This window comes from Coloeus monedula, assembly GCF_965178545.1.
Source record: "Coloeus monedula genome assembly, chromosome: Z".
NCBI lineage: Eukaryota > Metazoa > Chordata > Aves > Passeriformes > Corvidae > Coloeus > Coloeus monedula.
Window position 1 is genome coordinate 56,013,927 of NC_138822.1, and position 23,700 is coordinate 56,037,626.

Sequence of the window (23,700 nt, forward strand, 5' to 3'; positions counted from 1 at the left end):
CCTTAGGTGCATCATGTCCAGGTCGAATGCACCGAAGTGCACACCACAATAGATCTAGTATAACATTACAGATCTTACCAATTAGCATATCTGTCAAAGATTCCCCAATGATAGGCTCAAGTGAGCCCCCCTCCCCAAGGAACCTTCCCCTGGATGGTTCTATCTTAGTTTACAGAATGTGTTCTGGAGAGGACCTTGGGGTCTGGGGCACACTAACCCTTACTTACGAAACTTCTAAAATGTTTAGTCTCCTAGCTGAACAAACAAGTCCAAGTAGGCAAAAAGCACTAGGAATACAGAAGTTGTAAAAAGGTATAACAGGGGTATAAAAGAAAAGGCAAAAAATCTTCATGGCATCAAGGGGAAAAGAAAAAATTGTCCTAATTGCTCCTTTTTCAGCCCTTTAAGGGGGATTGTCAAACACTCATGCAGGGCATAAAATCCAAAATCTGTTTTTAGTAAGTATTGGCCATGCAGGAAACAAGAAGAGCCACTGTTTGACACTTCTGGAAGTCTGAACTGGACTAGGAGCTGGGTTGCGAAATCTTCACCTATAGACTGTAGTAATGTATGTCCCTTTATGCTTTATGAAAACCTGACCCAGATATGCAAGTTTTCACTTGGTGTCTATGAACTCTAGCTATATCAATTTCTAAATCTATAGCTGAAAATTTCCATTAGCTGTGCTTTGCCTCAATTTTCTCTGGGAAAAAAAGCAGAACAACTCTAAACCAGAAAAATTACCCCCAAAGACAACAAAACAAAATGTCTTTTTCTGTATCACAAGCCTGTGAGGCATGTGGCAGATTACATCTACTTTTACCTGAGGCATAGTGAAACAAATGATGCTACAGTCACTTTCATGAGAACTGATGTCTTGTTTTGGAAGCTGATAACAAACTATTCATAAACCAGGAAATTTTTAGCACAGTGTAACTTTTCTCAACTTTTCTGTGTTTTTATTACTGGTGACAAAAATATCTTCAACATGTATTTCACATTAATGGACTTTATGTATTTTCGGTCTCTGTGTGTTAGTCTAATGCAATCTAGCATAGAAAATATCTTCTTTAAAAAGAATAAACTGTATATTTTTATAGAAAAGAATGTAGAAAAGAATTGTAACTTCTTATATATTTTTATAAAGTAATGCTTAAAGGGTTCTTATACCTGGGGACCAGAGGGATTATTGTCCAATATAGATTGTGTAGCAAATATATACCAAATGAGGTTTTTCTGGGGTGTAAAGTCAAATTAGTAGGAAGTACATCATGTTTCCTCTGAAGTCTGGAGATTTACCAAAGAAGAGGAAGCTCACAAAAGTTGTACAGCTCTGCAATCCAGGCAGGAAATAGACCGTAAGAGCATATTACTTTTCTTACTTATAATGTATATATGTGTCCTGGAAAACACATTTGTTCTCACTGTATAAGCTACAAAGCACACTGTCTCCATAGAAAAATTGTACATTGATGTGTACATTGTTCTTGTGCATTTTTTTTTCTGTAGGCCTTTGCATTTTTTTGCCTACATATCATCATATATCAATATGCATCGTTTTAAGGACATGGTTTTAAGACAGGATTCTTGGCTACAACCTGGGTTCTTAAGCTGCTCAGTGCTTGGAAGACCAGTCTGAAACTTTTACTCTTTCCAGGTTGTCCTGGGTTGCAGTGTATTCTATTACCATCCTCAGGAGCTGTTGAAACCAGGTGGGGCAGTGTTTCCTTGCCTCCTCCCCCCAGACTATCTTGCTGTTAATGGCCCATCATTGTCCTGCTGCATGACTCATAGATAACTCCCTCTGGACTATCATCTGTTAATGAGCCCAATCAACACCTGGCCTCATGACTCATTACCCCATTGTGAGATGCTCCAACCAGAGGGAGGAACCAAGCATCCCATTGTGGATATAATCTGGGACTCTGACCACCAGAGACACCCCCTTCCCACTGGATTTCCAGAGGACAGGAGCTACACAGCCACCATTGGACTTTCTGAGGAAGAGCAGACTCTTTTACTACAGGATCACCGCTTCAGAGGACTGCAGCCACCATTCTAGCAGACTGCTACCACCACCCTGCCTAACAGGGTGTCAGGTTGTACCTTGACTCTGTCAGTTTGACAGTGTTTTCTTTTACCTTTTTTTTCCTTTTCTTTAATTTCCCCATTAAATTGTTATTCTGACTTGGTGCCTCCCACTGGTTTGTTTTCAAACTAGTACACAGGTAAATTCATGTGCTTTTCAATAATATTTTCACCTAAATTGGGTGCTTGGAACCTTGTCCAGTCAGGTTTTGAAGTCTGTAGACTCCCCAGCCTTGTAGGGCTGTCTGCTCCAGAGTTTGGTCACAAAGTACAAAATCTCTGGTTTTCTTGCCTTTTAAAGGAATTTTCCCATTTATGTCCACTGTCTTCTGTCCTGTCACTGGGTACCATTGAGAAGAAAGTCTGATTTTGTGTTTGTGCCGGTTTGGACAAATTTGGAGGAAAATATCCTCTGATATAAGGCAGGTTTTGACCAGCCCTCCCCCCACCAGGTTCGGGAAAAAAATTTTTTTCCTCGAAGGAAAGTGAACGGGATAAAACCTATTTATTTAACAAACACACAGGGAAAGGATAATAATGATAAATAAGAAAACCTCTCGCTGTGGAGAGAGAACCTGGGAAAATTTCAAAGTCCTTCCGTAGATCTCTCTCCCCCTCCTTGGAGCTGGGTCGTGGTGGGCCCACGTCCAGGGCCAAGGCATTGGTGGAACAGTCCAGCAGAGAAAAAGGGAAGAAAGGAAGTCCCAGGAAAACAAAAGTTCAACTCTCCATCTCCCTCTGGAGAAAAAAAGGCCGAAAGCTGGCTGGAAAGCGAGCAGTGCTTCCTCCACTCTACTGCAGAAAAGCAGAATGCAGAGGAGTCTATGTATTTGTGTCCTTGAAAACAAACTGTAAACTGCTTTGAAGGTTTTGCTGGGTTTTTTTCCTCTCCCCCCTCTCAGGTTCAGTTTAAGGGCACAGAGAGGCACAAAGTTAATTCCTGGGCATAGAGAAGAGATAGGGGATACACATCATAAAGTCACCCCAAGACAGTGTTCTATGTATTTTCTCATCAGGTATTTATACCACTGATGCTCTAGTCCCTTCAGCATCTCTGTGGAGCTTCAGTGGACCAGTATGTTCATGTCCCTATTCTGAGGAGCTCAGAACTGGACCTGTCACTCCAGGGTGGCCTCAGCAGAGGAGAAAGTTCACCTCCTGCAAGCTGCTGGCTGCATATCAGGATGCGTGCCTCCTGATGCATCCCAGGATACTGTTAACTGTCTTTGCAACAGGGACACATTGCTGGCTCATATTTGAATTTCTGTCCATCCTCCTTTACAAAGCTTCTTTCCAGCTGGGTGGCCCCCACTCCATATGCTGATGCCTGGGTTTGTTCCTCCGCAGGTGCAGGGTTTAGCATTTGTCTGACTAGTGGATGATTTAACAAGGGAACACGGACCTGTCATTTTCACAACAGTTTATGAATTACAGCTAAAATGAAAAGAAAATAGATGTTTTTTCTTGTTTTTAGTGTGATGCACATGATAGTTAGTTTTTTATAGAGACAATAGTTGCAAACTTCTACATGTGTTGACACATGAACTTTTTATATGGGAAAATCTTGATTGTCAATGAACCAGCTATTATTTTGGAGTCACCATAATTCCACTTCTAGAAATGGCTTTAACATTTCCAAGACTTTCTGCAAAATCAAATTATGTAATGTAACTTACCCTAAAGCAGCAAAACAAAAAGGGGATAGAGGTCATGCAAATTTTACCCACCCGCTTACTACTGTGTTGTCATACTCCTCACACTCTTCTTCTGACATGCAAAAATTTTTATGCAAAATCTACCTATAAGTTTTGAGGTTCAGTGTGTACCTTTGAGAAACTATTTGCTTCAAGATCCATCAGATTGGCTTATTTCTGTTCCTAGAACTTAGAACCATGACATGGCATTGCCTAGCTAAAACAGTTTAACAGAAACCAGTAAATTTCGTTTAGAAACCTGGAGAGACCCATACAATGTGCTGGAAGGGCTGTATTACAAAGACAGTAGCACGCCGATGGCATTCAATAGTTATCATATTAATTCCTGACAGCACCATTGTCTTTGCTTGGACATGAGATTCCATTGAAGGTTCAGGCATCTGACAAGGAAACTTTGAATTCAATCCTTATTTTAAACATTAAAATAATAATAAAAAAGTTTTAAAGTCTCTTGAAACTTTGGTTCAGAAACAAACTAATGTTTCCTTTTTACGAGATTACTGAACTGCTCTGCTGATTCCACAGAGCAATGCTGGCATGGGGATGAGCTTAGATGAAAGGACAATATTGACATATTACAAACTATAAAATAAACCACCAGTATAAAACTTTTCCTATTTTGGGTTTTTGAAGGTAATATTTTTCTATAGAGTCTGATAAACTGGAATGGGGGAGACTTAAAAAGCAAAACAAGATTATTAACATGGCTATACTTCCCATATTACTCTAGATCTCTGGAAAAACTGAAGCAAAGCCTGTACTTGGAGTCACTGAAATCCTCATACATAAAGAATACATCCGATGATATTCAGAGTGAACACCAATTTAATCACATTCTGTAAGCTGGATAAATAGCAAGGAGTGTATGTCAACAAAATTTCTACACAGAATAGTATCCTGTATGTGGGTTGGAAAGAAAGTACACCCAAAGAAAATAAGGGTTGTGTGAAGCTAATAATGAGAGAAACTTGCCTCCTCAAAACAAATATTTTTCTTTCAAATAGGAATGATATTACAACAGAACAATCACAGAAGATTTTTCCTTCTAGCCTTGAATAGCTGAAACCATTTTTATCTGTCACAATTTTTTTCCTTGTTGAAACCAAGCAATGCAACGGTGATAGTTTTGGAATCAATGTATATCAGAAAGACAGCCTATTTATTTTTTAAAAAAAGGTTGTTTTTAAAAGGGATTGTGATATAATTAGCACAGATGTCAAAATAATGCTTTAAGCAAAATAAAGTAAGCCATTCATTCATTATTTTTACACAGGGACTGCAAAATATTCTGCCTTTCCCTTTCTAATTCCTAGACACACATATACACAGCAATGTATGTATGTTTCAACTCTCCTTAGAAGATCAAAAGAAAAACACATAATAATTACAAGAAATTAATATTCTCATCAGCATAAATCTTAATAAATAAAGGATTTTGACTCAGGAATGGGAATGCAAGCAACAGAAATTAGGCATCTACATGACATAAGAAAACCTGTGTACTGTATTTATCATTGCTAAAATATATTGTCTCATTGTAAAAGTGAGTGGAACGATGCTTTCAAAATGGATTTAGAAAACTATTGATTTGTTTCAAGTACACTGGGATATGGATGTCCAAGCTGAAATAATTTACACGAACTGTTATCCTAAGAAATGAGTTGGCTTGAAGTAGGAAACAAAGTACAAAGGTAAACTGCAAAAGCTCTTTTCTCCAGCTGAGGCTACAAAATCCTTGTGAAAAAACCTGCCTCCCCAACCTAGGCAACTGTTCACTGTTCACATATACATCCTTCACACCTGCAAACTACTGTTCAGTTTCAAATACCATTGCAAGCTAGTTTGCATTACTCTAGGTGAACAGTAAACCAGATAGTGGTGGACCTGATTGTCAATATGACAACATTACAATTTTATATGTATTTATTATCATTATTTAACCTTTCTATTTTAATCAACATTGTGGATGATGGACTTTTTTGTGACAAATCACAGATTCTATTCCTCATCTTATTAAACTGAAAAGAAAATAGGAAAAACAAACTAAAAGTTTGACTTTTATGGCCTCCTACAAGACCAAGGAACAGTATAGCTTCTCTTGGCTGTTCACCTGAAGTAGTAAACCAGAACATCATGATCACTGCTACTCCAGATTTAACATTTGGTGACTTGGCCTCACATTAGCAAATGACCTTTATCAAAAGATTTGGGTTGCTGGGTTTTTTTCTGAGATTTGTCAAGTGGACGAGGAGTTTGTGTGCAAATACTTGAACTTTATTACAGTAAAGTGACGTGTAGTAGAGTAGCAGACAGTTTGTATTTATTATCTAGGTAGCTCATAATATTTAATCATACTCATTTTGTATTGTTTAGAGGATAGAACACATGGAGCCACTTTATTGACATCCAGGCCACCCTTTTAAATGTCATATCATTATTTACATCTACTTTTGCTCATCATCATTACATAATCTGGCCCGTCAGTGTTCTCTTCTGCTCAGATCCATTAACAGAAGAGCTGAAAAATCTTACATTTTACTAACACATAGAAATTACAAGTAGAAAGATAACAAGTAATTTAATATACTACCCAGGCTAAGATTATTATTTATGACTAAACATTATTTAAGCAATAAATTAAGTTGCCACTTTTTCTGTAAGCCCACTTATTTGTTTATTTCACGTTAACTATGTGCATGTAAGCTATGTTAAACATTATTCATTTAATTTTTCTGAGATGGTATATTTTTATTAGGCAAAAACCAATTTTTGCTAACATAATGATAACTTTATTATGCTAATTAACAGAACTTGTGCCCTTCACATCTGCTTAAATTCATACTTATTTAGGACTTTTTTTCTCTTTTTTCTTCATTCTTTTGTAAAATTGACAGCCAAAACATCTTTCTGAAAATGTAACTGTTATTGTGTTTAAATTAATTAAACAACATAGTGTAAACTATGGTAAAGAATTTACTGTGCTGAAAGCTGGTGGTAACTCATAACATTTTTAAGTTTTAAGAGAAAAAAAAAATTAATCAAGGGAATAAGGCATTCAGTTTCTGGTGATTCATCATTTGGCTGCCCTAGTCTCAGAGCTTTTTGAAAGGGAGGGCTCATTACAGACAAATTGTTTCAGATTAACTGTTCCTTTTGAACTTCAGTGCCACTTTAAGATTCATTTACAGTGTCTGATGAAACACAGGCCTGGTAGTAGGCTAAATGTTGCCCTGATTTTTTTCTTTTGTGCTGTATTGAACCCGTTTCTAGCTTGATAATTGGTTAGTATTAATGACAGCAAAGAACTGTTGTTGGCGGGGAGGAGTCAGCATTTCTGTCACATTTTCCTGAAGTATCTCCAGTGTACAGGAGATAGCCTTGGGGTACTAGCAGTAATGCTCCTCTTTTCTTCCTACTAGATTGGATGGCATGACAATTGTGAGCTGCAACTTTCCTGCAGCTTGATTTTGCTGCATCCAAATTGCTCTAAAGGCAATCTGACCGAAGGCATTCTGCCTCTAGCTTTACTGTCTTTGTCATTTCTCTCTAATGTGAAGATTTTTTGACCTATGTTGGTCATAGCTAAGAATGATGGGATATACAGGGATAATCCTGACTTTCTTTGCTCTGAGGCAACTATGGCACAAGTGAAAGGCATAATTGACATTATCTTATCTTACTTCATTTTATCAAAATAAAAGCCTGTATCCCTTAAAAAAACCTCTTATTTAAGGTTAAAGAGCCTCCTATTTTCAGGATCCCCTCAGAGACTGTCTGCATCATGACTGCCTAATACTGCAGCAGTTTGGCAGTTACGGGACATTTTAAGCTATCTGAGAAAGGTAGACCTTGTTCTGTCCTAGGATTAACTTCTCAGCTCTTTTCCTGCCTGACAACCACAGCCTCCCTCCCACCAGAGAGTAACAGACAGGAAGGAAAGAAAGACTGATGCTCACTTAAGTCTCACTTTGACATGAATCCAAGACTCCGTAGTGGTTTGAATCCTGTCACAAAAGTTAATTTGTTTTTCTACACCTCTCAATTAAGATTTTTTTAGTTTGAATTGATGAATGTTAATAAAAGCTGAAGCAAATGTTTTGGTTAATTATTGCACGTCAGACAGAACATCATGTACTTTCCATGTAACTGGAAATAATTTTTATTGTTTCATTTGATAAAAGCTAAGTCTTCTCTGACAGATGAAGGGAAACAATGAATAACTTTGGGATACGGGAACAGGTGAGTCTAAGTCCCAAATAATGCTTCAGGCCATTGCACTGTGGTTTATGTTTGATGATCATTACTGTCAATTAACTTGAGAAAGTATTAATTCCTAAACTTAGGATGACAACTAGGATAAAAATAACAAAAGTTTTCTCGGTATATTTCAAACTGTTAAAAACCCCCCAAACTAATAAGTGAATGTTACCAAATTTCTGTAACATCTTGCAAGATATAATTACATTCATATTTTGCAACATAAATTTTTCAGTACCTTAAGAGAGTAAGAAAAAAGGCTTAGGTAAAAGATATTTAAGGGACCTCACCAAAAAAATGTTACTTTGGTTTTTGTTTCTGGTTCCAAGATGACATATTGGTATGTGTTAGGGATCTGATTCAGAAAATTCCTTTGATGAGAGTATAATTTAAATAACACAAGTAGTTCTATCCTCCAGGTAACTACTTATGCATGCACAAGGTTGAAGATATGGGTTTAGGAGTTGTGGTTCATTCTCTATTTATTTCTTTTTTCTGTTTTTAATTACATATTTTACTACAACGATGAGCTTATGACTCATCTTCCATGACAGCTTTTGGAGGATGCAGAAAAAAAGCAATATATGGTCAAATTTGACTTGAGGAATGTCAGTGTGATGCACATTATGGAGACTGTAGGAAATAAGAATCTGTTCTTCCCAAACCTGTGCTCTACTGGATCTGATGTCCATTTTCTTAAACTTCTTTTTTTTTTAAGTGTTTCAGATTAAGAGAAGAAGAATCAATGTGCAAGATGGACTATGAAGTCTAGGTAAAGACACAACCACTATGGGCTAAATTTAGAAAGTGACTTTAGTGATCTCTTATAGACTTAAGGTAACAGTACTGAATTTTCAAGGAAGCAAGTCAAGACTTGATTTTTTGGAATCTAAGAAACAGAGGTGATGACCAGAGAGAGATTCAGCAAGAAGACAAGAAGTAGTTTCAAGAACATAAACAGGTATGTCTACTAAATAAAAGAACCTTTTACTTTGGAAGGGATTAAAATGCTTGTGTAAAAGACTGACTGGCTTGTATAAATGGCAATTAGGTTAGTAGCCATAATGTGACATAATCCAGTGAGCATGATTTCCTACGTCCTTTTCTATAAAAAAAAATTTACATTTACTTGATGACTCTCATGTAGAAAGTATTTTCACTAATCCCCAGACAAATTATTTCATTGGTTTCAGTTTAATTCAAAATCAAGATCTAGAAGGAGTGATGCAATTTTTTTAGAGAAAGTCATAAAGTCTCAAGAACCTGAATTCTATACTAATTCAGTAAAATTAGTGAACACACACTTTAAAGAACTGTTTAGATATTTTGTAAGAGAGCATTATAAAAAGAAACACATGCAGACTTAATTTCTACACTACTTGATTGCTCGTCCTATGTATATTTAACAGCCTTAGAATTACTTTCAGGATTAGTTTCTTGTATTTGGTGAAGATGGAAAGAAGTTATAGAAATCTGATGTTTGCTTTGTTGGTTTGGTAGTTTATTTGGGTTGGGTTTTTTTTGTTTTGGTTTTGGGGGTTTTGTTTGGGTTTTTTTTTTGGTTTTTTTTTTTTTTTCCTTTGGGTATTTTGGTTTTTTAGTTTTGTTTGGGTTTTTTGTTTTGTTTGGGTTTTTTGATTTCTTTTATTTTTATGATGTTCTCTGCTGTTGAAGGGCCGATGTACTAGTCCCAAAGTACTTGTCTGTGCATGTGTATAAGGTTTTCTTTCATCTAGGTCCTCACATTAAATTCCTTCCTTAGTGTGCTGGGACGACTTGGCTTGAGTCTTGGGGTCAGCATGGTATAACCTTGTCATGGGTTAGCAAGCATAGTCCCAGAAGCGATGTCCTTGCTAAGGGGTGCTTACAGCTTCCTCTGTGACCTAACAGAACCTATCAGCTGGCCAGTTTGAATATGGACAATTCTCTAAGCCACTTAAAATTGTGACCGCCTCTGTGATACACACTTAAGAATAGACATATGCCGGGCAGAACTCTCTCTCGTTTCCAGTGCTGGGACAGGCGGCTGCGGGCCCTCTGCGGGGGCTGGTGGGCCACGGGCATCCCGGAGCCGATGGGCCCTGTTCCACCCGCGGACCCGCCTCCCCCATAACCCTGCTGTGGGCAGCTGGAGCGGCCCGGCTCCCCCTCTCCAGTGCGGCCAAGATTCAGCTGAAGCTGCCCTGCTGTCCGGCAAAAGATTGTGTGACCAACAGCGATAAACGAAATTCCAGCTGCAAAGCCTAGGTGAGATTAACCCTTTTAGTGCTGTGAAGAGCTGAAAACCTGAGGGAAGAGAAAGAGGAGATGCTGAAATTCTGTTGTAAAGCTGTGATGTATCAGAGTACCTGTTCTAATTTCATGAAGGCATGGGGGATGGAGCGTTCAACTTGTGAGCAAAAGCACCTGTGCTGAGATAGGCAGATGCTGACGCAGCTGTAATTTGATGAGAAGTTTGAACAGGGAGAGATGGAAGCGATGAGGACTTTTGCTCCAAATGGGAAAGGAGAAAACCTCAGTTCCTAGAGATGCTCCCAGAGATAGTCCTAGAGATGAAGATGAGGAAGGCCCTTTGCTCCTGGGAAAAGAGGAGGGCCTCTGTTCTTAGAGATGAAATGCTCCCAGAGATGGGTGAAGAGAACTTTTGTTTCTGAACGGCTCAACCTTAAAATTGCACCCCAGTAGCTCAAAACAGGACCCTCAAAAGCAGTTGTGGGAAAAGCTGCAAGTCATGGGAAGGGACTCTCACATGATGCGAGCAGAGAACCAACCTGGGTGGCTGTCTCGTTGTGATAGTTTCTCCATAGCGTGAGCAAGAGAGACTCCTCTTCCTAAATGAACTGAACAAAGCTATTAAGGAAGACTGGACATCTCAAGGATTGTTTTTTTTACATTGTCAGTGGGAGAAGGGAGGAAGGTAGGGGGAGGAGAAGAGTTCTAAAGGTGTGGTATGATTTTTTTTTTCTTTTTCCCTCTTTTAGGTCTGTTAATAAATTTCTTTATATTCTTTCAAGTTTGGTGCCTGCTTCGCATTTCTCCTAATTCTTATCTCACAGAGGATAAACAGTAATGAGAACTTTGTACCAAAGCACTACACTAAATTGGTGTTTCTGCCCAGCTACAAACTGAACCCACTACAAACCTGGTCTCCAAAATTTTATACTGGGTCTGAAAAACCTGAGTCTTACAGAAGTGTAAGGCCACACTGTTTGTGTCTCTTCATCCCAAGGGCATGACAGCCACCAAATTATTTCTGTTATCAACTTTGACTTTTTCCTGTCTGTCATGATGCTTATAATCCTTTCTCATGGATAAAACTCCTTGACATGTCCCACTGTCATGTCTGGGTAATTTGAAGACAACATCTTATTACTGCTTCCAATTGGAGGATCATGTCTTCTGTCTCCAGAGGCGGAACTTTTTATTATAGTAATGAATTTCCAATATAGCATTTGCTGGTCATCAGTCTGCAACTAACTAGCTTTAATAACACATTTTGTTGAAATTCTCCCTCTTTTGGTTGCCCAAAACATAGCAGCAACCACTGGTGATTTAAGTCAGATGGCTTTTCCTTGCATGCAAAGCACTGAAAAAATCATGATAATTTGAAAAGATCTTTCATTGCACAACTCAGCCTTTCACAGTGATCTGTATTTTCAATCCATCTCTACTGAAATGTTGTCTTCCTCTTTATGTATCCTTATCCTAATTTTTCCATCTCATTGTGAACACTCTGCAATCCCCTATATCCACATATGCAGACCCAGGAGTAGTTGTGTAGCTCTTAACAGTAGATTTCTCTGTCTTACACTATGAGTGAGATGGTTAGACAATATGATTGCTACCAAGAGTAATAACTTAATTGGTGGCAGTTTTACTGCAAAAGCTCTGCTCACTTTTTTCTGAATTCTGTCTTTTATATCCAAAAGCATTGCCTCACAGGCAACAGCCCAAATACTCTATGATGTGCATGGTGTAATCCTGCAAACAACATGTTGAACAAAAACTAGCAGACAAATTAATTCAGTGCAATACTGCAAAGGAATAAAACCAGATGAGTTATTCGACAGCTGTATTGCTTAAAAAGCTGCATAAGTAACAGAATCCTTTTAACCCACTGACAGACAGTAAACCACTTGTAAATAACAGAACAGTAACTGAGCACAGTCTCATGCTGTAATTTGTAATGACACAGCTGCAATGGACAAGCCACTATAAAGCTTTTTGGTCAGGATATTGACACAGAAATGGTGCTGAAATTTTGATACAGCTTTGTACATTTCCTACAAAAGCATTACCATTTTATCTTATTGACAGTGGCAACTGCAGTGCTATAACTCTTCAAATCAGAATATCTTTTCTGATCTGACTTCATTAGGTGAGCTTTGCTTTAAGTTAATTTGTTTACTTCTGCCATTTCAGTTAGGAAGCTCTCACTTGATCTCTACACTAACTTGGAGAATGCTTTCATGAACACTTCAAATCATTTCACAACAATTGGCATTAAATAAGACTAAATTCAGAGCCTTAAATTTAATTAGAAAATCCAACAGTTTCAGCTTTGCAATTTTGGTAACAAGGACCATGAACCACCACAACTCTGCCTAAAATGAATGACAATTTAATCTTTTTGAGAAGTGGGGTTTAACTGCATATGATATTTGGATTGTAATTTCTCAGTTTCTCTTTTAACTTTTATCCTCATTGTACCACAAATTGCCACACTTGCTATATTTAGATATAGAAATACTTTGTAACAATGTCCAGGCTCCAAAACAAATTTCCTGGTGGGAACTGTGCTTACCATTTAGCTGACAAATTTAGTTGAATTTATTGTGGATGCATGGTAAACTACTCTAGACAGAACTTTTGTGGATGGGCTTGTATCTCAAAAAATGCACTCCTACTTGTAAAACAAATTAAGACAGATGTTTTAATTTCTGTTTCCCCTCTCCATGATGACACAAAATTTAATAGGATTATGTGCAAAATGGAAACAGTTTTTTGATCAGAAGAAATGAAGGTTCTTTCAGGTGGAGAAAGAGGCAGGGGCAACTCTTTGGCCTGCACAGGTTAACCCTTTGCAACAGTTTCCACACTACACTGCAAACTTCTATTTGTAAGCATACTCATCCTGTGTGCATTATGGAAATTCCTGATGAAAAGAATTTTCTCCTCTATATTTGAAAGGTAGAAAATCCATTCTAAATAAAATTTAAATTCAGCTGTGAAAAAGTGACTTGTTTTTGAACAACAAATTTATCCATGCCCATAGTTCAGAGCTGTACAGAAATATTTCCTTTGTCATGTTTATTTTTGTAAAGACTGCTGCAAAACAGCTTCACTCACTTTTTTCCCCTGTGTTGTTTGGTCCCAGATGAACATAAAATATTTCATATTTCAGTCACCAATAATATTGGTAAATTTTTACAGCAAAAGTACTCATAAAAACTAGTATTTCAACATCCATATCTATCACATCTCTAACATGAACTATTTTACCCTTAGGGAAATGTAGCTAATACAAATATGTCCTTTTTTCATTTTTCTCTATTTTTGATGCATGATCAGCTACAATGGAAATCTGATGTGCTAATTAAAAAACATTAAAAAAAATTCGGTGGTTTCAAAATATGATTATTACTAAAAGTTTCTCTTGGAAGGATTTTTTCCCTAAACCCACATATATCTAAAGGCTGATGAAAATAAGTAACAGTGTTGCTCTTCCACAGTCTCTGAATCCTAAGCAGCCTCATACTATTTTATAAATAAAAATAAAAATATATAAAATATATATATTTACACACAGGTTATATAGTAGTCCATTTACCTAAATGAAAGTCTTTAAAGTCTTTGCTGGTCCTCAGGTTTTTTTTTCCTGTATCCCATATTAGTGTTGTACTTCATCATATATGCGTATATAAATATACAACTCTGCTTCTCTAGGGAATCATATGAGGGGTAAAAATCCCACAATTCTTATACATGTAGGATTTAATCTGTGAACAAGGCACCGGTGATCAAGAAGCTCTTTATTTATTTGTGTGTTCTGTTATTTACAGTAAAGGGATTTGAACACTTTTGTATGGAGAAAGATCCACAGTCTCTGCACATCTCCATAATTCCTACATAAACTGCAGGGGCTCTTGATGATTTGTATTTGTCCCTAGATGCATCCTTTGGCCAGAAGAGCAAATATGGTTAAGCACAGATGAAGAAGTAAAAATCTATATCTGAAGTAAGAACCAGCAGCCTCTGATTAGGCCACAGCAGAAGTTATGCTTTAAAATACATTGATAAAGAAACACCTTGACAAGCAAAAATGCCAGATCCCTCTTCCCATTGTTGCTAGGAACCACAATAAATGTTGGTGTCATCAGGGGATGAATATTTTCTGTTTTACTGTCTACATCTTGCTGCAGCCTGGTGTATTCAACCAAGCCCCCAAAATGCTGAGGGGAAGCACAAGAGAAGACAGCTACCCCTCCTGAGGGCTGAAGGAGGAAGACATAAACATGACCTTGGCAACTGACAATGATACGCCTAAAATTCATGCTGAGAATGGCAAATATGGGTCCTGCTTTTCTTCCTTGACCAATTTAATAGGCACAGCAAATATTTATCAGCAAAAACAATAGACCAAGAAAAGCGAATCTGTTCCCCGGGCCTCCCTGTGAGCACTTCTGGCCTTCTCCTAGCAGAATTGTTCTCTGCAGTTTCCCTCTTTGCTCCTCATTTTGCCTCCATTCAGTGGTTCCCAGGCTCCCAGTACACCATGTGTCTCCAATGTCATAACTTAATCTTATTCTTCTTTCTTCCCTTTGATCATAGGTCCTTCCCACAAAATACCTTTCCTTTTTTATACTCTTTCTTCCTTTTAGGGATATAGCTTTGCACTGGGGCCTATTCATCTCATGGGAGGCAGTGATTTTTACACCAAGAGGGATCAAGTGCAGTTTAATTTTATTTTTTCAATTTTTTTTGACAAAGGATGTGTCTACACTCTCTTTTGCAGGCAGATGTTCACTCACAGTTCTCATGTGTGTGAGTCTTTGCAATTATATGTGCAAAATCTCAGTTAAAGTAACCCACAGGCTTAGCTGGGATCCGATGTCAAGTTAGCAGTAGTTATATGGACTTGGGTTGACTCAGTGCAGACAGAGTGAGGCAGGATATTCTTCTCTGCCTTATACTTCAAATATCAGATTTGAAAATATTTAATTTAAAAATTAAAAACAATTAAAAACAGAATTAAAAAAATTAAAAACAGAAGAAATTCGCTTACATCTCTGAGAGTATCCTAGACAAAATGTCCGACACCCAGACGGATAAACACATCATGTGATGGGTGAGCAGCTGGTTCATGGATTAGGCACAAAGGGTTACAGTGAATGGAGTGACATCAGACTGGAGACCTGTCATGTAGTGTTCCTCAGAGCTCCATCCTCAGCCCTGTGCACTTCAACATCTTCATAAATCACTTGGACACAGAACTGGAATGGATACTAAGCAAGTTCACAGATGATACAAAACTGGGAAGAGATATTGACTCCTTCAAGGGCAGGAAGGTCCTGCAGAGAGACCTCAACCCACTAAAGGGCTGGACAATCAACAACCCTATAAAGTTTAACAAGGAAAAGTGCCGGATTCTGCACCAGGGACAGGGAAACCCTGAATATAGACTGGGGAATAAGATGATGGAGAGCAGTGACACAGAAAGGGACCGGGGGGTCCTGGTGTGTGGCGAGGTGAACACGAGTCTGCAGTGCCCTGGCTGCCAGGAGGGCCAGCCATGTCCTGGGTGGCATCAGACGCAGCATCACCAGCCGGACAAGGGAGGAGATTGTCCTGCTCTGCTCTGCACTGGGGTGGCCTCACCTCAAGTCAGGGGGGCAGTTCTGCGTGCCACCATACAAGAAAGACATTGAGCTCTTAGAGAGTGTCCAAAGGAGGGTGAAGTAGGTGGAGAAGGGCCTTGAGGGGAAGCCATATGAGGAGTGGCTGAGGTCACTTGGTCTGTTCAGCCTGGAGAAGACTGAGGAGAGACCTCATTGCAGTTACAACTTCCTCGTGAGGCGAAGAGGAAGAGCAGACATTGATCTCTTCTCTGTGGTAACCAGTGACAGAACCCAAAGAAACAGCATGAAGTTGTGTCAGGGTTGATACCAGGAAAAGATTCTTTACCCAGAGGGTGTTTGGGCACTGGAACAGGCTCCCCAGGGAAGTGGTCACAGCACCAGCCTGACAGAGCTCAAAAAGTGTTTGGCCAATACTCTCAGGCACATAGAGTGATTTTTTGGGCTGCTCTGTGAAGAACCAGGAACTGGACTTGAAGGTCCTTGTTCGTTCTCAGAACCAACCATCTGGAGGTGCTAGTATGGAGCAGGACCACATGGGAGACAACTGGATTTCCCAAACTTTCTCAAGTATTTTCTATTTCCCTGTCATGTAAGACTTGATGAACTACAAATAAGAATATCCTGAATGAACTCTGTGTGTGTGACACCTTGCTAAAACAAACAAAAAAAGTCTTTTGTCTTGAACTTGCAGAAAAAGGAACTAAAATCTCAGAAAGAGAGATTCTTGCTTGCAAATATGTTGAGATGAGAACTAAAGCTTACCCTACCTTTGGCATTAGTAAATGAGTTATCCTAATGTGTCCTTAAGTATATTGTACTTTAGACTGTAGTTAAGCTACCGTCTAAAGTCCAGGGATGTGCTGAATATCATGCACCATAATTCTGGTTTATATGGTACCAGTAGTAATTGCTGAGCATCACGTGTAGCATTCCCCTTCCACTTTCCTTTCCCCTTTATTTCCAGAGCTCTTCCTCTGCCTCCAGTGTCTGCTGCCAGCAGAGCAACAGTGAAATGTCCCTACTGATCATTGCTTCTTGAGGTGAGGAACAATCATGTTTCTTGGTGCTCAGATCTTTCACTCTCCATGGCTAACCCACAGGAGTAAGTGGCTCCAAAACCAGCAATCTGGAGAATTAATTTTTTTTTTTTTCCCCTGGAAGTATTTTAAAGATTGATTGATACATTGAGATCAAGGAGGCTCTCTGAGGGCTGAAAAAAAAGTGATGCAACCAGAGTTCACAAATACATTTCCCTGTGATCATCTTTTCAAGCACTCCTCATTGCTGTAGGGCGTGCTGACCATATGTCTTGATACCCACTTGATTCCTTATATTTGACAGAGAGGAAACTACTGTCTCAAAAGTGTCTGTTTTGAAACTGTTTGGGACCTGCCACATCAATTTCTTTTCTATCTGAAAATTATCATTATTATTTCATCGCATACTATTTAATTTGCTTTTAAAGAAGAAAGAACCTTGCCTAGAATGCCTGTTACAGATGATTGCCCTCTGATACATGTTAAAGTTAACATCCTGCAGTCTTGTTCCTGTATGTAAAATATGTACTTGAACTCAGTATCATGTTTTTTGCTCCTGGGGGAATCTTATTGATTGTGAAGAAACTAAATCAAACAAGCCTTGGAGAATCAGATGGAATGCTTCACAAGCTGTGATTTTGAGGGCAGTTTTGGCAGTCCTTATGGCAGTCACTGAAACAGAAAATATGCTGGCTCGACTTATGGCATGTTAGTCACTCTAAGTAGGTTTAACACCTAGAAGTTTTGCGTTTAGTTGGTTGTTTTTTCTTTTTACTTTATGTGAAAGCTAACTGTGGGAAGAGATGGAATAAAGTTGAGTTACAAGCTGTAAAACCCGCCTGCAGAAGCACATGGCAGCACAAAGGATCACCTGGTGGCACACAGAGGCTTGTCTCCACCAGACCCTGGGGGCAGGAGGTGTCACATGGCAGACCCCTACAGAGAGGAGCCTGCCGGGAGCTGACGGACGGGTGAACAGCGCGTGATCATCCCATAGAAGGACATTTGGAAAGTGTGTTGCTGATGTGGCAACACGGGATAGGTCACGTAGTGAGGATTGCCATATAAGGAAATACTATGCCTTGGAAAAGTGTAAAAAACCAGCTCATTCCTTTCAATAAACAATTCAGATTCCCTGCCAGTCTGGGTCCATGCCTCAATCACTGATACTAACTTCTGTTTTGTTGTAGCTTCTCTGTTCAGTGTGGCTAACTGAGGAAGTAAATGGGTTTCATCTTGTGAATTCCAAGCTGTGAAACCTGAAACAGTTGGTATGACAGCTTGTTAACTATTTGTGATCCAGAGACAAAAATATTGGTCTTAATCACTATTAAGACCAGAAGTTTTGCTTTTTTTTCCTTTCTTTGACTTTTTTTACATTTTAATGGAACATAACTTGAGACCTAGGTGGAAAATGTTACAAGAACCGGATCACAGAATCACAGAATCATAGAAAAACAAGGTTGGAAGAGACCTCCAAGATCTTCGAGTCCAACCCATGTCATAACACCTCAACTAGACTATGGCACCAAATGCCATGTCCAGTCTTTTTTTAAACACATCCAGAGATGGTGACTCTACTACCTCCCTGGGTAGACCATTCCAGTACTTTATTATTCTTTCAGTGAAAAACTTTTTCCTAATATCCAACCTATACCTTCGTTGACGCAGCTTGAGACAGTGTCCTTTTGTTCTGTCAGTTGCTGCCTGGTGGAGACCAACCCCCACCTGACTACAGCTGCTTTTCAGGAAGTTGTAGAGAGTGGTACGGTCACCCTCTAAGTCTCCTTTTCTCCAGGCTAAACAATCCCGGTTCCCTCAGTAGTTCCTCATAAGACTTGTGTTCCAAGCCCCTCACGAGCCTTGTTGCCCTCCTCTGGACATACTCAAGCATCTCAACATCCTTCCTAAACTGACACAGTGCTCAAGGTGTGGCCTCACCAGTGCCGAGTACAGGGGAAAAATGACCTCCCTGCTCCTGCTGGCCACACAATTCCTAATACAGGCTAGGATGCCTTTGGCCTTCTTGGCCACCAGGGCACACTGCTGGCTCGTGTTCAGTTGGCTGTCAACCAGCACCCCCAGGTCCTTTTCTACCTGGACACTGTCCAGCCACACTATCCCCAGCTTGTAACGTTGTTGGGGATTTTTGTGGCCAAAATGCAGAACTTGGCACTTGGACTTATTAAACTTCATCCTGTTGGACTCTGCCCATCCATCCAATTGATCCAAATTTCTCTGCAGAGCCCTTCTTCCTTCCAATAGATCGACACAATCTCCCAGCTTAGCGTCATCTGCAAATTTACTAATGAAAGACTCAATACCCTCATCCATGTCATCAATAAAAATATTGAACAGAACTGGCCCCAGAACAGACCCCTGAGGGACACCACTGGTGACTGGTCACCAGCTGGATGCAGCACCATTCACCAGCACTCTCTGGGCCTGGCCATCCAGCCAGTTCTTAACCCAGAAAAGAGTGCTCCTGTTCAAGCCATGGGCTACCAGCTTTTCCAGGAGTATGCTATGGGAGACAGTGTCAAAGGCCTTGCTGAAGTCCAAATAGACAACATCCACAGCCTTTCCCATCATCTACCAGGCGGGTCACCTGGTCATAAAAGGAGATCAGGTTGGTCAGGCATGACCTACCCTTCCTAAACCCATGCTGGCTGGGTCTGATGCCCTGGCCATCCTGTAAGTGCTGCGTGATAGCACTCAGTATAAACTGTTCCATTACCTTACCTGGTACTGAGGTCAGGCTAACTGGTCTGTAATTACCAGGATCCACCTTCCTACCCTTTTTGTAAATGGGCGTCACATTAGCCAGCTTCCAATCATCTGGAACCTTGCCAGTAGCCACAACTCTTGGTAAATGATAGAGAGTGGTTTTGCAAGCTCATCTGCCAGCTCCCTCATCACCCTGGGATGGATCCCATCTGGTCCCACTGATTTATGAATATCCAAATGTCTCAGCAGTTCTATGACTGCCTCTTCTTGGATAACAAGAGGACCATTCTGCTCTCTGACACCATCTATCAACCCCTGAGGACAATTGTCTAGAGGATGAGCTGTCTTCTCACTAAAGACTGAGGCAAAGAAGACATTAAGCTCTTCCGCCTTCTCCTCATCTTTAGTTACTAGGTTACCTGCCTCATCCAATAAGGAACAAAGATCGGTCTTACCCTTCCTTTTACCATTAATATATTTGTAAAAACTTTTTTTATTAATTTTAACAGAAGTTGCCAATTTAAGTTTGAAGTCAGCTTTGGCCTCCCTAATTTTTTTCTACATGTCCTAGCAGCCCCCTTAAACACTTCCTGAGAAACCCAAGCCACCTTCAAAAGATACCTCTTCTTTTTATTTCTAAGTTCCTTCAAAACCTCATTGCTCATCCAGGCTGGACGTTTACCTCGTCAACTCATCTTTTGGCACACAGGGACAGCCCTCAAGATCTCTGTCTTGAAGCACACCCATCTCTCCTGAACTCCTTTGTTTTCAAGGGCTGCTTCCCAAGGAACTCTCTGAATCAGTTTCTTAAACAGGCCAAAGTCTGCCCTCTGGAAGTCCAATGTAAAGGTCTTATTGATATTCCTCCTGATTTCACCAGGAGGATATTGTTTTCAATCCAGATTCAGCTGAGCATCTATTTAACTTGTAAAATAAGCTTCATTTTTATCCTACAATTCTATTTTTCTATACATCAAAAAATTTATAGTCTTAAAACAAATGATCCCTTTGATGCGATTCACTGATACATGCAGTTTAGAATAGCATATGATTGACCAAGCTGAACCGTCTTCTGATAAAGCTTCACTGAAATGTATTACAGTTGTACCAATTTATCCCAAAAAGACTTTTTGCAGAAAATACTAATTCACTGTATTTCTCAGGAGACGGTGCATGAGCATTTTATGGGGATTGAGAGCTGAATTTGAAAGATTATCATCAGGGTATAATTGTAGGGATTCTGTTCACCGGATAATGCAGTCAATTGCTTACTTCTGGTTTCAATTAACAATCTTCTAGGGACAGTCAGATAGAGCCTCCACTGGTGTGGATCAGCATAGCTGCACTGAAGAGAGAAGAGAAATACCATTCATTTACACAAGCTTATTTTCTCACTTGGGATCAACTACATGATAATGAAACCCACAGGACATAATAAATGGGGAAAACATATGAACATCAATAAGGATAAAGAAATAATAAGACGACCTAATGGACATGAGATACCTGAATTGAAGATTAAATGAGATTCTAGGCTGGAAAGTACAAACAAATCTATCTTGGGGGAACAAAAGTAATGCTGATACTCTACTCCAGCACAGAAAGAAAGACCTAGAAAGTGGTAATTGTGCGCGATTTGGAGGAAGTACTCAGATCAGACTTTGACTCTCAGTGCTCACTGACTTTCAATAGGGTTGGAATACTCTCTCCACTCTTTACATTCAAAAATCCACTCATCATCTGGCAGTAATTTATGGTGCTATATTCGGGTTTATTTTGTTTGTTTCTTTAAAACATCTAATAGAATATGGGGGGGTAAAACAGGATTTTCCTTTAGGAGCAGAAAAAATGAATACAGATCTCTACAAAGAATCTTTATGTGCATCCAGAATGCTGCTTGTATTTCTAGAGAAATCCTCTTATTTTAAACAAATTAACTTACAAAGGAATTAATGATACCTATACCAGAAGAAGGGAGACAGTTACTTTCCAAACGTATGTTTTGTGTTTTCTGTCATGGCCGAACAATGAGATAATTTGGGCAAGGTGTGCTATGCATTTTTAATGTTATGTCTCATTGTGAACAGAATAATGGTCCAGTGTAAACTGCAGGAAGCCATGGTTAAGGACAGTATAACCTCAAATGTACACGCTACTAGACGTACGTCAAATAATAAGACTTTGTAAAGAGGAGGACTGGGCAGGCTTATATTATCTTTTCAATGTCAGCTTTTAAAACAAGTACCCAGATGCAAAGCCTTAGGTTCTTAACTTGAAAAAGGCTTTTACAAAGCAGAGAGACTCTCCTGGTTGCTAAGGTTCCTTTTTTCCAGAAAGTGACTCCAAATGGATGTGAAAATGAATTAATGGAGAAACTATTTAACACTGTATGTCTTAAGAAACAATGAATCTGAAAAAATATCTGGTTCTGGTAGTCATCTTGTTCAGCCACCCCATGTGTCCTCAAAAATTTAAGAGATAGTATTTTTTCCAGTTTATACCATGGACTCAATATGGGATTGCAAATACTCATTTTTATTTCTCTATGCCTTTGTGTTTCCATCTCTATAATAAAGATGATATAATGTACGAGATAATGCATATCTTTCCCCTCTCCATTTTAATAATTTACTTTCCCATTCAAATACTTTTTATTTATTTCAAAATAACCTACCCAAGAAACTATTTTATTACAGAAGCACATCACCTGTGAAGAGTATAGAGAATGATAAGAAATGCATGGAGGGGGATTAAACAGGGGTTCTCTGTAACTTGCTGAGCTATTAACATATATTTTTTTTTCCTGTATAATGCAGACAGTTTTTCCATAAAGCTAGGAGAAGGCTTTCTATTTGAAAATATTTTTTCCTTTCTGGCTCTTTCTATATGCATATATTTCTCACACTGCTATTCAAGATTTCCGTATAAGGTTTATAAAAGCAACCATGAATCCCTTACCCACTTTCAAGCTTTTATATCAGTGGCTTCCTAATTTCTTACACTTGAACTATGACTGCCTCCCCTCCAAGCCACCCTCATAACCATCTGTCTCTGTGCATACGTCTGCCTTTTTATGGTTATAACTGCCCCAATGTTCTACAAATAGCTTCCAAATGTTTGCCCTAAGTAATCTACTCCACTTTCCAACAGATAGCAATTTTTAGATCCTCCTCAGTGAGGCTGGTCTGCATAACTTTTTCAGAGAGACCCTTCAACACTAGATCAGTTCTTTGGCAGGGAGAAGGGGAACAAAGCATGCTTCCAATGTTTCATAAACTACAACTGGCCACTGGTAAAAATCAATCACTGGATGACTGTCAGTGATAATAAACCTATGGATAGAGGTAAAAGGAAGTGGGTTTGCTTTCTTGATTCTCAGTGTGGATAACCTGACTGAAACTCAAGGTCTTGCGTACCTCAGTCAAGTTAGACAGAAATGTTACATCCTTTGTGGGGACCTTGCTATCTTTCTGTACCACCTAACCAACACCAGGCTCTCAGTCAGAAACTCCACATCCTTTGCTTTTCTTTCCTCTGTAACAAATGCCTGGTGGAAGTCTGAAGGAGGAACTGTCAGGACCCGGCTCACTGAGGACAGGAGAAGTCAGATTTTAGAGAAAGTAGAATTGAATGATTGGCTTTTCTGAGTTCATATGTGGTGAGGTCAGCCTAAAGAGATTTAAGAAGGAAGATGCCGGTTTGTTCCTTATTCAGGTGTCTACTTTTGAAGTCTGTTTAGCCAGCTTCAAAGTAGGATGAAATATCTCAATAGAAGAGAGCTTACCCTGAAGATGAGTCAGTCCAGACCCAAGAAAAAAGGTTCTTACATGATGTTGGGACACGACCTCTTAGACTGATGAACCTCGTATGCCATTCCAAGCACCCAGAAATACGTGGGAGGAGTGGGAGGATGATTCCAGGGTGGGGCACCATGGGTTGTCATAGAGTTGTGAGTCTTGTTATGCAGCCAGCAGCAAAAATGGCTTAAAAAGACACAGAAAACAAAGTTGTCATAGA